Source organism: Aquila chrysaetos, chromosome 18 (assembly GCF_900496995.4).
Source record: "Aquila chrysaetos chrysaetos chromosome 18, bAquChr1.4, whole genome shotgun sequence".
Classification (NCBI taxonomy): Eukaryota; Metazoa; Chordata; class Aves; order Accipitriformes; family Accipitridae; genus Aquila; species Aquila chrysaetos.
The window spans coordinates 9567130-9574034 of record NC_044021.1 but is presented as its reverse complement, the minus strand read 5'-3'; positions in this window follow the sequence as shown (position 1 = coordinate 9574034).

Below are 6905 nucleotides of genomic sequence, written 5' to 3'. Positions count from 1 at the left end.
AGGGTGCAAGTGTAAAGAGTCTCTTGGTAATACCTGACCATGTTTACAAATTCCTCTTTTAAACTTTTTTCCAGTTTCTCTGGCCTCCTTGACACTTTTCTCTTAACTCCCTTCAAAATGTCATCATATTTTAATAATCCATTCCAGTTTTCTTGTTGGCTAAAAAAAAAAAAAAAAAAAAAAAATTAGCCTTCTTTTGCAGAAAGCTTCAAATCTGTGCTTCAATTTTATAAGGCATTTAGAAAACTCTTCCAACAGCATTAAGACAGTTTTGGTGTTAACAATCTCTACAGATTGTGGCTAGGAACAGCCATCTTTTTAGCGTTGTGCCAGTATGTCACCTCTATCATCCTGCTGAAAATACCTGCGCTCTTGACTGTTTCTGTGACAACTGCTGAGTGCCTTGGTATACAGAAAGCTGAAGTACAGGTCAGAGTTCCCATCAGTATACCACATCTTTGAGAGCCAATACATCTTAATGGCTTTGTCACATTCGTTCAAAGCAACTTACTTTCCTCTCAAACAGTCCTTAGCATAATTTAAGGAAGTCTTTCTTTAAGAATATAAAAAAGACATATCTTTCACAGATATTTCCTTTCTGTGTCTCTTTAAGTGTAGGAAGGCTTTTATGGAATTTTCTTGACAGTGCAGTTTGGATTTTACAAGATCTCTGCATGTAAATCACGTGCCTCTCAAACATCCATGCATTTATCCTATGATCAAAAGTTCTCTTACTATGAAGCAAGTGATCTGCTAACATTAGTGGTCCATATTAAAGCTAATAATTTTCCAGCTTCTTAAGATTCTTACTTATTTTGGGGTATGTCTGAAGTTCTCCACTGGTCTTTGGTTGGTACACAAAGTTTTGGGCTTACGTATTTCCTTCCCCTTTTACTTTCTGCTGAGTGGTCTCTTCACTTTTTGTAACTTTGTATCTTCATAAGTCAATTTTTATTTTTTTTTAATGTATTTTGAAGGGCTTTTGTGAGCCTGCTCTGGTAATATTTTTGGCCTATTTTACAGTTGTAGGAAGAAGTGTGGTCTTGGCAAGCCAAGCAAGTCTTGGCTTAGGCATCTGAACTTAACCAAAATAGCTGACATTCTGAGAGGTCCATCACTTACCGTAACACAACTCCATGTCTAGCCAACATCTGTGCCTGCCCAGCCATTCTCAAAGACAATAGAACATAACAAAGTAATTTTGAAATCACTTGAAAATGGGAATTTAAGAGCAAGTTATATAGAGTTACTTCTCAATTTTGACAACAGTACTAATTCATCTTTAGATATTCAAAGAAATATTTTGAAAGTGTTCTTAAGCCTGAGAAATCCATACACTTCAAGCAAAACACAGAGAAACAGGCAGTTTGAAAATTACCATTTTGCTTTTTTTTTCCCTGCCACAGAAATAATGTTATTGCAATTGACACATTCCCAGAAGAACATTCCAGCAAATGTTCCTGCTTTGTTTCATTGAAGTAGGATTTTCAACTGAAAAACATTTCACAGAAATATTTTACTGGCTCTACTTAATTCTTTTTTCTCAGATAACTCTACTGTTCCTTCCCCTATACGGTTGGAGACCTTACAATAATTGTTCCCTTATTAAAGATATGTTTTCCTTACTGGATGCCTTCACTCATACTGTAAGTACAAACCTAAAGTTACCAGAGAGTACAGTGTGGGAGGAAATGCTACAGAAGAGATTCCTCCCAAGTAGCTGTATTGGGGATCTTGCTGAAGACATTGTATTGAGGAGTTAGTGACCTTGAACAGGCCACGTCTGCTCTGCTGGGCTGCGTACTCGGGGCTTGAGCAGCCCATATGGCAGCATGAGCAGCCGCTGTAGGGGAACCTGCTGGAGTGCGCAGTGCCTGCCTGTGCTGCGCTGGTGGGCGTTACGACAGAGGTAACATCCCAGCCTGCCAGGACGCTTTCTGTTAGCTGAGCAGCTTTCTAATATAATTTGTAATATCTTCAGGAAGAGTAAAGTCTATGTGGATCAAGGGGTGCAACATAGTCAGCCTGATCTGGAGACTGCTGTACACGGAGGAGTCAGTGATCCACATCACAGTTAACCTGAGCAGGCGCAGGCCTGTGCTGCGCTGGGCTGCATGTCCAGCGTGGCCTTCAGGCTGGGCTGTGCTGCACAAATTCTTGGCCACAGGACAAACTCAACCAGCTGGTTGTAACAGAGGAGCCTGCAGGCAGCTCCCACCCGCTCAGTACCACCGACTATGCCACCTGCACGGCCTCGCCTTTATCTAACCGTCCAGCAAGAAGCTCCAATGTGAACATGCATTCTGTTTGACAGTACCAATGATGAACAGAGTTATTTTCTTTAAGAAAATTATATATAACAGCTTGAATAGCCAAAATGGAGGACAATTCTCTGTGGACAGTATCTGTGCAGTGCACTGTAGGGAAATTCATCCGTGGTGTGTCCGATGCTGCATGCATGCAGAGTGCCCAGCATCTGAAGGGACATAAGATTTACTTGCTATCTATATTCCTTTTTTATTGTATCTTATTTAAACAGCTACTTTATTAAACCATTTCTTGTCCGGCCTTTCTTGCTGAGATCCAGAAAGAACCCTGCACCATCTCTCTCTCACTTCAAACACCAAGTGCAGAGCAGTAGAGAATTCAGGGACCAGAATTTTCTTCCAGAAAGGATTTGAAAAATAGGACAAAGAAAATGTGTTGGTGTTAACCAGTATGTTGGAGAATTTATTCAAAGATCAGTGGTGTTATAAACTAGAAAGTATCATCAAACTCCAACATCACGCAAAAATCAGCTTAACTTTGGACGAAAGAGATTTTGCCCTTTGGATTGGTACCAAACCTTAAAATATGCAGGAGGAAAAAAATGTGTTCAGAGTAGAGTAGGACAAATTTCTTAATTTGGCAAAACCTGTTTATTAACTTACAACACAGCCAAAGGTACAGGAAGAACTTCAACCCTTACAGGACTGGCACTCTGCAAATGGAGACTAAAAGATCGAGCTGAACAGAAAATTACAGTGAATGCAAGAAGGAGCTTATTTCAGTGCAAACATGGAAGAGCCTGAGATGACAACTGCACCTGCTATTTGGTTGCAAGTCACAAACCAAGATATTATAGAGCATTCCCAGTACTTGTTGCTACATGAACAGCAAGCTAATAGACCCAATACAAGCACTCTGTGCTTGCAATACTAACTGAACATTCTCTTAGAACAAACAAACAAAGAAGTTTTAATGCTTCACAGACTCAATGGCAAATTATTGCTAAATCCTTGGCTTAAGTGTAAGTCAGGAGAAAACGGAGGTTATCAGTACAGCCTCCCAGTCGCCACAAACTGTAAGAATCATGTCTTGGGGGTGGGTAGTTATAATCATAAGGTAATACCAACTGGAGTAGAGTTATATTAAATATTTGAATCTTAATGACAAATGCTATGATCAAATAGAAAGCGAAAAGTGATCCAGAGCTGCCTGTAGTTTATGATTCTATAATGAATAAATAGGTTAACATTTTCAGTTTTCTTTAAGGATCATATACAATTATATATCAAGAAAGTTTACTGAGTATCAAGTAAATCCTTTTTTTGCCACAGAAATCAACCGAGAGCCCAACGATTACTACTATAACTTTCTTTGAAAGTTATAAAAAATAAGCTTGTTTCTGAGAGTTGCATTTGATAGCCTGAGGTAGTACACATACAAGGAAAATTGTGAAATGATGTTAAAATTTTCAACAAATTAAACACATCAAAAATATTTTCAGCATATATAAAATTATCCTCTGTAATTATTCTCTTACAGAAAAATACCTTCATTAACCACTTATGAGATGGGCATCTATTCTAGTAAAAAAATGCCCAGAAATACTATATGAATTCATTTAGTTCAGTAGAGGCAGAAGAATTTTTGGACTAACTTCTTCCCCTTGAGTTCTACTGTTCTTGAAAATACACCTCCTACAAAACTTCAAGTATGGATTTGCAACTTTTTTTTATGAAATAATTTCTTATTTTTAAAAATATTGATTTTAAAATAATACATTACTAATTATATTAATTAGAAAAGAATATGTTACTGAACTTACTTTAGTATAAAAATAAATAAATACACTTCACTGCAGATTACTCTGTAACCAGCAGCTGTGTTCAAGTCATGATTAAACATGAACAATCCAGGGAGGAAAGATCTGGCAAATTTCCAGTAGTGACCTGTATCACTAGTAACAGCAAGCCTTCCTCTTAGCTCTAACTGCCTATACAGACAATTAAGCAGAACTTCCAGACCTACCATAATCACACCATCTGGAAACACCTATGAGCTTTTCGCCCTGTGCATTTATTGCTGGTTTACACTTTCTGCTGTACTGGGCTGTAAGAACTGCCATACCCTATTAAGTCCTGAACAGATCATGTTGGGGCTGCTCTGATTTCCTCCATTTCATTGTTATGCTAAACAATTGTAACTGTTTGAGTTAAATGGCCACTTCATTAATATGTACCCATGTTTTCAAAAAAGCCAACCCTCCTATTCTACACATAAATATTTATAAAATATAGTTTTCATACTTCTAACAGCAACTGTAAATTACTTATGTTACGGAAATGCAAAGTAGTGATGAGGAATTGATAACAATGCTTCAAAAATTTTCTAGCGCTCCATAAGATGATTTTTTACACTCTTTCTGTTGATTTGTCATCTGAAGCATGGTAAGATAACCACATTTCCAGGAGGTAGAACAGATGAGTAAAGGAAACTCAGTGGGCAGCAGCACCAACAGAGAAGGCAAGCACACAAAAGATGACAACTCTCTTAGAAAAGTTATTTTACAGATTTCTTTGCAGCAAGCCACACCTGAAGCCCAAAAAGAGCTGTGTTAACATGAGAAGAGAGGAAGAACATCCTTGAATCACACTATTTCAGCTCTGCCTTATAAAGTCAAGATCATTTTGGAAAAAAAAAAAAAAAAAAAAAAAGTACATAACCCCAAACTGATAAAGCTAATTTTGACAGAAACACTGGTCACTAAAGTTTAAGATCCTGACAGAAGAGATCCAGTGATTTTTTTCCAGTAGTTTAAGACATTGCTGAATCTATGTAACAAACTATCATCATATGGAAGAACTCAACATATGCTAACCCCAAAGCAACTCCCATTCTCAGCCCAGACTCTTGGCCCAAGTCCCCTAATCAAAGATTAAAGCCAATTTGCTGAACTAAACTTGAACAGCTGAAGTAGCCCCACATAATCCATTCTGCTGACTCTACTACTAGATCAGTAACATCTGAAAGAGGGGCAATAACAAATGCCTGGGAGCTGCCTCAAAGAGCAGAAGTTGCTTGCTCAGTGAAGGCGATTCAAAGCCTTGAATAAATGGTAGGTATTTTTCATTATTTTTTTGGTGACTGAATAACCAAATAAGGGTATTTATTTTTGCATGTCAATAGTTGCAAAGCAGAGAAAATACTCAAAGTTACTTGGTTTTTCTAATAAAACATGTACTTTTAATTCTGTAGTAAGATTTATTATAAAATATTTAAATAAATAAAGCTCTTAGAGTCTATCAACTAATTAGTCAAAACCAATAAATTACCAGCTATGCCTCTCTACTTAGGATCTTTAATTAAAAAAACCTAAGTTCTCTTTATCACCTTTACAGAGGAAAAAAAAGTATCTCTAGTTTATCAGAAAAGCTCTTATCCAGCTCTAATTTTACTCAGCAGTAAACAAAGATTTAATCTTATTTTGATTCCATAGTGACTGCATATTGGAATGAGATCAAGGCCATTTAATGATTCTGTCCTTACTTGTAGACCCTGCTTTTCATCTTAGTAGGTCTCTGAGGAACCTAAATTTTTTAAAAGTCTTTTTCTGTAGACTAGAAGTAGGAAAAGACCCTGCCTCAAGTAAGAATCTGATTCTCTTACCAGGGATTGGATCCATTCCCAATCAGGAAAACCATATTAATTAAAAATTCTCCAGAATCTCTCACACAGGGAAATGTGGATGGAGAAAGCACAAGAGCAGAACCATACCACTCCAAGACATTTAATCTAAGTTTCATTTATTAAGCAGAACAGATTTAAAATGTGGACAGCAATTTTTATTTTAGATTTTTATCCTGCAGCATTCATACATTTCTAAAAACAAAACCTGGAAAAAACCAAACCAAACCCAGAACTCCCAGCCCAGTTTACACCACTTCCAATGTCTCCAAGTCCTGGCTGGCAGCTGTCGTAGTTTAATCCCAGGCAGCGACTAAGCACCACGCAGCCACTGACTCACTCCCCCCACCCAGTGGGATGGGGGAGAGAATTGGGAAAAGAAGTAAAACTCGTGGGTTGAGATAAGAACAGTTTACTAGAGCAGAAGAGAAGAAACTAATAATGGTAGTAGCAATAATGATAAAATGACAATAATAATAATAAAAGGATTGGAATATACAAAACAGGTGATGCACAATGCAATTGCTCACCACTCACTGACTGATGCCCAGTTAGTTCCCGAGCAATGATCCCTCCCAGGCCAACTCCCCCCAGTTTATATACTGGGCATGACATCACATGGTATGGAATACCCCTTTGGCTAGTTGGGGTCAGCTGTCCTGGCTGTGTCCCCTCCCAACTTCTTGTGCCCCTCCAGCCTTCTTGCTGGCTGGGCATCAGAAGCTGAAAAATCCTTTACTTAGTCTAAACACTACCTAGCAACAACTGAAAACATCAGTGTGTTATCAACATTCTTCTCATATTGAACCCAAGACATAACACTATACCAGCTATTAGAAAGAAAATTAACTCTATCCCAGCTGAAACCAGGACACAGCCCAGGGCAGTTCCATACCAGGCAATGTATTCCACCTCCCTGAAGGAGCTGCTTTTCCAACTATTTATTGTCTTTTTTT